The sequence below is a fragment of the Sminthopsis crassicaudata genome, chromosome 4, assembly GCF_048593235.1.
Source record: "Sminthopsis crassicaudata isolate SCR6 chromosome 4, ASM4859323v1, whole genome shotgun sequence".
Classification (NCBI taxonomy): Eukaryota; Metazoa; Chordata; class Mammalia; order Dasyuromorphia; family Dasyuridae; genus Sminthopsis; species Sminthopsis crassicaudata.
Window position 1 is genome coordinate 199,924,031 of NC_133620.1, and position 6,000 is coordinate 199,930,030.

Sequence of the window (6,000 nt, forward strand, 5' to 3'; positions counted from 1 at the left end):
TTTTATAAACACTAAAGAACCAAAAAAAGAAGTTTACTAGAGAAATGAAGTAAGTAGAAAAAAAGAGTAGTGTTGTGAGAAATAAGAAAAGTTAACAATGAGTAGATGGGTTAAAAAAAAGTTGGAGTTGGTTTTAACTTAGTATAAAGTCAAGGTTTTTGTTTGTTTTCTTTTGTTTTGTTTTGTTTGTTTGTTTTGAAAGGGAGATTTCATAAAAAGTTTTAACACCACTGAAATAAAAAATATTTTATAATTTTTTTTAAGTAATGCCTCTTTTATAGCTGATGCAGGTCTTCTTTCCCTAATCAATATAAGACTACAAAATAAACTTCGTAAAATGCATGCTAATTAATTGATTGATAAGGAAAAGGTTGTTTCCTTGCTCTGGTTTAAATAATTTTGCTAAAGGATTAATAATTTAGAAAATGTATAGGAATTGGTTTGGCTCTTTACTACTTCTTTGCTTTTCTTTAAGTTACCTAATGAGGAATTTATTGGGTTGAAAATATTGAAATAGTAGTAAGTTAGACAATGTAATCAATCCTTATATATACAAAAGATTTACATTAATCTTCCAGGGCTGTTGGGAGAAATACTGAGTGCTTAACACAGTGCCTGACTTATGTAAAGGATGAGTGCTATGGTATGCAGACCTTGTGGGATTGCAAGTGAACAGGATACTATCCCATTTGTAGGTATTTTTTCTAGTTGGCATAGAATGTTAACAAAGTTGAAAAATTGTGGATTAAAGTAAGGTATTACTAAAAACAGCCTTAAGCAACTTTCTAGACATAGTAAAAACCTGTCACATAGTAGGAACTATGATTAGCATGAAAATGTCAAGAGTAATAAGATAAAAGACTTTTAATAAATTGATAAAATTGAAACATTAAATTATTTTCACATGATTTATGATGCTTTAAATACAAAAAGATTAAGAAAAGCTACTGAAGCAAGTTTCTTTCTCTTTTCAATCTGAATAGTTATATATGTATATATAATGATTGTTGGAGTATATTTTACCAGAAAACAATAATAGTAAATTACTTACTGTCAGGAGATAAACATGGTAAAAATACTCTTAGGAGATCTTTGAGAATTTCTTGGGATGAGCCCTACTGACAGTGTTATGAAATCTGCTATTTGAAGAACTAGGGCTTCTTCCACCCAAAGTAGTGATATGAAACTTTTCCAGAATAAAAAAGTTACATTGAGCATATTTCTTCAGAATAATAAAATGGCTATCATTTGAAAATTCATGTAATTGTAACTTTTAATGCTATTATTCTGAAGCAACTATTGACTGTATATAATGGATGATGAAGAAGTAGAAATAGCAATGCAATGCTAAACAAGTTTCTGGGAGTGGACAACTGAGATAGTAAGTCAGTCACTCCTGCACAGGTATATGTTTTTAGTTCATAAGGGAGTCATTGCAGCACACAAGGATGATAGATTCAATCAAGCAAGATTGAGTTATTTCAGGCACTACTCCAATGGCAATTTGCATGATAGCCACTTATCTAACTTGTGAAGCTTTTAATCAGCTTGCCTTTTACATCACATCCATTGGTAGCCTGCTAGCTTATACCTGCTAAATTATCCCTCTCTCTGAGCATTAAAAAAAAAATGTTATTAGTGTTTTCAAATTGTGTTGTGAAGTGAACACAGTTGAAATTGTGTCCAGATCTCACTCATTTGCCTACATGGACTCTACTGGAGGAATCTCATCTCATTCTCATATCATTGTATTCTAGAAATGGTCTGATGTTCTTCCTTTGGCTTTATTTGTAGACCATAGAGGATAATGATAATTGTGAAGAGATGAAATTTGTGGATAGTTACAGAATGCTAAATAAGAATGCTAATACATGAAGAAAAAAATGACAATTATCTAACATTAGGCTATAAATAGAGAAATTTTGATGTTTGTGGAAGAAGTAATTAGGATCTCAACTTGCTGTTATTCTAAGTCTTGAATACAAGTATAAATGTCTTGACTTTATATAAGACTTTTGGTCCTTCATTCAATGGAAATTCTATATGTCCCTGCAGTCTGAAGATGGCCACAAGACTTCTTATACCTGAAGTCAAACAGAACAAATGCTATTATGTCTTTCTATGGCAAATTTCTATCATCATGGGAGATTTTCAGTATAAATACATTATTGATTCTTTATTTCATTAATTAATAGTGGAGATATAGGTAAAGATGTAAGATTTGAGCTAGGTAGCCGAAAATTTAGTCATTTCTAAAATTAATGTGAGGACCAAATTGTTTATGGGACTACATTGTTGTTCTATTAATTATTAAGCAGAAACATCTTTAGTTTTGATTTTTTTTAAAAAGAATGATAGCATATTTTGTGTTACCTAAATGGGAAAAGCCAATTTTATTTGGGTTTATTATTACCACCTGGCTATTGAGCATGTCTTGAAAAACAGTCATTTTTTATTGTAAATAATTTATTCAATCTGCTTTATTAGCTATGAATTGCCAATTGTAAGTTCACATGCTTAATCACTGAAAGCTAACTAAAAGCTCTCTACTCCTGTTTTTCCTTGTCATGGTGACCAAGACCAGTATGATAAAGATAATTCAACAACATGAGAAGTCCTCCAATTTATTTTTGTGCTTCTGGACCATTCTCTCTCATAAAGTATATGCAGTATATACCATCTTGTAACCACTCAGTGGATCTGTGTGGTCAAACCCAATCTGTGATCCTCCTTGCTAATATGTCATTTTTGGCCTTCAAGGGAAAGATCTATCAACCAATGAGATTCAATATTTCACTGTTCCTCTTTTGCAGATTTGGGCATCAAACTTTATACATACAAGGCCCTGGATCTCAGATCATGAAGAACATCTGAGGTTCACTTCAGTAGACATGGTTGATGCCATTGGCTCAGAATTCTGCCTCATTTTCTTTTATTATAGGTTGGACAATTTTAACCCCCACAATTACACAAAAATGAGTAAAAGTACTTATGAGAAGAAAAATATCATAAGCCCCACAGGAATTCCAAGTTGCATTCACTGCAAACGTCACAACTTTTCCAAGCTTTTAGATGTAGCCTCATGAGATGTAGTGACAAAAATAATAAAGTATAACTTCATGGATAAACTTAATATTATCTGGTTACCCAATAAAAACCATCTGCAATCTGTTACTGGGTCGATACTCAGAATTTTTGCAAATCATTAGAAGATACGAGAATGTGTATACCAATCACTTTTTCAGAGTCTGGAGTTGCCTAGGATTGCAATTTTTACTGTATGACACATTCAGCAATAATCAGAAAACATTTAAGTGCTTTCTTATAAAGCCAGTAAGATAGTAGCCTTAGGGTCAGAAAGATCCAGATTCAAGTACTTCTTATAATACATATTAGCTATGCAACTCTTAATCTCTTAATCTTTCAGTATCCCTAGTCAGCTCTTTAAAAGAAATTATTGGCAGATGGAGCTAAGATGGTAGAGAGAAGCCAGGAAGTTGCCTGAGCTCTCCCCACTTTCCCTCATAAACAATGCTAAATCAAGCTTCTAAACAGATTCTGGAGTGATAAAACAAAGCAATTTTCCATTTTAAGATACCTTGAAAGGACTTCAGGAAAAGTCTGTCTCATTTGGGGAAAAAGTGAGCATGGTCCAGTACAAAAGAGATACAGAGAATTTAGTGAGAAGCTCTTAATCAAAGCACAGATAATTAGGGAGTCCCTTGGTGCTGGCTGAGTGGGCCAGTGGCTTAGCATGCAAGTTGTGAGACCACCAATCCAAACACAGAAGGAAAATTGTGAGCCCCTGAACTCTAGCACAAAAAAGTAGGACAAGACCAGGCCAACCAACTCTGGACTGAAGGAAAGTTAGCAGCATCTCCAGCCCCAGCACTGAAAGCCAGTGAGACGTCCCTGTTCCCCTACAAAAGAAGCTTAGGATAATCCCCCTTGTGCCATAGGAGAAGAGTTCAACTTTTTAAAATGAACAAGAAAGCAGAAAGAGCCTTAATCATAGAAAGTCATTATTGTGACAGGGAAAATCAGTACACATCTGAGAAAAAGATAGCAATGGCAAAAATGCCAACATGTGAAGCCTCAAAAGTTAATATGAATTGTTCTCAAGCTCAAAAGATTCTCTTGGAAGAGTTCAAAAAGGATTTTAAAAGTCAAATGAGAAGTAAAAGGAAAAATTGAGGAAAAATTAGAGTTTTGAAGGAAAATTAGAAATAATTCCTTTAAAAAACAGATTTGGTTAAATGGAAAATATGCATGCACACACATGTGGAAGAAAACAACTTCTTAAAAAATAGAATTGGTGAAATGAAAAATAAATGAACAAAATAACTTCTTTAAAATTAAAATTAATTAGATGGGAAAAGGTAAAAAAAATAAGCTGAGTGATGAAAACAATTCACTAAAAATTAGAATTGGAAAAATAAAAATGAATGGCTCAATGAGACATCAAGAATCAATTAAACAAAATTTTTAAAAATGCAAAAATAGAAGAAAACCAACCAACCTGAAAAATGGATCCAAGAGAGATAACTTAAGAGTTATTGAACTACCTGAAGCCACAGTGAAAAAAAAAAAAAAAAAAGGAGTCTAGACAACATTTTAAAAGAAATCCTCAAGGAAAATTTCCCTGACATCCTAGGGTAAAATCAAAATTCTTTCGAATTCATCATTTACTTTGTGAAAGAAATCCCATAATGAAAACTCCAAGGAATATTGTATTGTAGCTAAATTCCAGAAGTACCAGATCAAGTTGAAAATAGAACAAGTAGTCAGAAAGAAACAATTCAAATATCAAGGAGCCATAGTCAGGATTATCCAGGACCCAGCAGCTTCCACATTAAAGAATCAGAGTCTCTGGAATATGATATACAAGGGAAAGGACTTTAGATCACAACGAAGAATTAACTGTCCTGCAAAACTGAGCATTATCTTTTAGGGGGAAATATGAGCATTCAATGAAATAGTGGATTTTCAATGATTTCTGATAAAAGGACCAGCACTAAACAGAAAATTCAATCTTCAAATATAAGACTCAAGAGAATCATAAAAAGGCAAACAGGAAAGAAAAAAAAATATTTTTAAAGGTTAAACTGTTTATATCTCCATATGGGAAAATGATACCTGTAATTCTTGAGAAAAATATCTTTGTTAGGACAATTAGGAGTAAAGATAGATAGAGAGTGACAATGTGATGATACAAAAAAAGGAAATTAAGTTATGGGAAAGAATTTTCTTGGGAAAAGAAAAAGAGGAAGGTACAATGGAGGCAAATTACATCACTTGAAGAGGTACAAAAGACGTATTACATTAGAGGGAAGGAAAGGTGGGGAGTGAACATTGTCTAAATCTTAATCTCATCATATTTGGCTCAAAGACAAAGTAACATACACATCTCATTGAGTATATAAATTTATTTTACCCAACAGAGAAGTATGAGGGGAAAGAGGAAAGAAAAGGGAAGAGGGAAGACTAATAGAAAGGAAAGCAGAAATACAATAGAAGAGGAATAAGAAAAGAGGCAATGCTGTAATAAAAATCATGTGTAATAAAGGAAAATGAAAAAATAAACTGAAAATTAATAAAAAACTAAATAACCTAATCATAATTAATGAGTCAAATACAAATCATAGAAACAACCAATAATTTTATCCAAGAGAATGACAATTATAAGACAACATAGGAAAACTTATGGAATGAAGCCAAAGTAGTTTTTAGGGGAAATTTTATATCTCTAGATGCTTACATAAATAAAACTCAGAAAGAGGAGATCAATGAATTGAGCATGCAATTAAAAAAAAAAAAACTAGAAAAAGAACTAATTTAAAAACCCAATTAAATACCAAATTTTGAAATTTTGAAAATCAAAGTCTAGATTGATAAAATGGAAAGTAAAAAAATCTATTGAATTAATAAATAGAATTAAGAACTTTTCTTTATGAAAAAAACAACAAAATAAATAAAACTTTGGTTGATTTGATTTAAAAA